This window comes from Marmota monax, unplaced genomic scaffold, assembly GCF_021218885.2.
Source record: "Marmota monax isolate L192 unplaced genomic scaffold, Marmota_monax_Labrador192_F-V1.1 WCK01_AAM20220418_F8-fsc00344, whole genome shotgun sequence".
NCBI lineage: Eukaryota > Metazoa > Chordata > Mammalia > Rodentia > Sciuridae > Marmota > Marmota monax.
The window spans coordinates 1,021,253-1,022,727 of NW_026692430.1; the positions used below are offsets into that span (position 1 = coordinate 1,021,253).

Below are 1,475 nucleotides of genomic sequence, written 5' to 3' on the forward strand. Positions count from 1 at the left end.
AAACTTACATTGTATTTTGTAAACCTTTGGCATTCGATTAATAGATTAAAAGTTGTCTTGATTAAATGTTTTGTCAATTTTGATTACATGTACATAATCCTTTTCACAGAGCCAGGCATGTTGGTATATACCTGTAATCCCAGTGATTTAGGCTGAGGCAGGAGGATCTCAAGTTTGGGGGTCAGCCTTAGCAATTTAGTGAGATCCTAAGCAACTTAGCAAGACCCTGTCTCAAAATAAAAAGTGCTGTAAATGTAGTTTAATAGTAAAGCACCCCTAAGTCCAAAAAAAAATGCAAGCCAGGCATGGTGGGAGCCAACTATTTTGGAGCTCAGGAAGGAGGATTGTGAGTTCAAGGTAAGACTAGGCAACATGGTGAGAACATTTATTAATAAAAATATGAATAATCTTAATTTTTTTAAAAACCGTAAACATGTTCAAAGAGAAAAAGCCTCCCATATCGACATAACCATGATTTTCTTTTTTTTTCTTTTTTGGTGGTGATGCTGGGGATTGAACCCAGGGCCTTGTGCATTCGAGGCAAGCACTCTACCAACTGAGCTATATCCCCAGCTCCACGATTTACATTTTACTATATATTTTTTTAAACATTTTGATCCCTTTGGTAGCTGTTCTTCAAAGACAGGCACCCCCAGACTCCAGCCATAAATCATACCTCTTGTTCTTATGTAGTCCCTTTCTTTGAGTTGGGCTGGTCCTGTGACTTGCTTTTGATTAGTAGTATGCCACAGAAGTGATTTGCATGACCCTGAGACTCATAAGAAGCCGTGAAGCTTTTACCAAGTTCTATAATGCTCAATTCTGAGAGAAGTTAGCCTCCAGTAAGAATTCAGACTACTGTGAGATCACAGAGATGTGGAAGCCCAAGCCATCCATGAATATGTGGAAAGGCTGCTTAAAGATAGGGAAGTAGAGAGCAAGAGGTTGAGAGATCACCTAGATCACCTTAGACAGCTCTTACCTTCTCCAACCATCCTAGCTGAGATGCCAGGTATTTGAGTGCAGAAACATTTTGTATGTATATCTGCTCCATCTTCCATTCAGATGATTCCAGCCCTAGGCATCATCTGACTAATTACATGTGAGAGCCCAAGTGGGAATCACCCAACTGAGCCCAGTCAAATCACAGAACTGTGAGAGAGAAGAGATTCTTATTTTAAGCCACTAAGTTTTGGAGTGGTTTCTCACACATCAGTGGAGAACAATGGATAGTGATGTGTAATAAAGCACACCAAGAGTCATATTTAATATATGCACAAATAGTGTAATATGATAGATATTATATGTAATTGCATAAAACCATAATTATAGTGGGCACATTAGTCTTATACCTAGTTGTGTGCTGGAGCTAGTTCCTGCAGACTTTTATTTTTTTTAGAGCATTATAGTTATACACAGTAGTTAGGTTTATCCTGACAAAAATCATACATGAATGAAATTGAATTTTGGCTTCC

At 38.4% G+C, this 1,475-nt stretch overlaps 1 non-coding gene across 1 annotated transcript; it reads right to left on the reverse strand.

The window, feature by feature from the left end:
• Nucleotides 1–498: 498 nt before the first annotated feature.
• Trnas-cga (transfer RNA serine (anticodon CGA)) lies at nt 499–571 on the reverse strand. The gene has a single exon. It is a non-coding gene; the product is annotated as a tRNA-Ser (tRNA).
• Between the last annotated feature and the right edge of the window lie 904 nt (nt 572–1,475).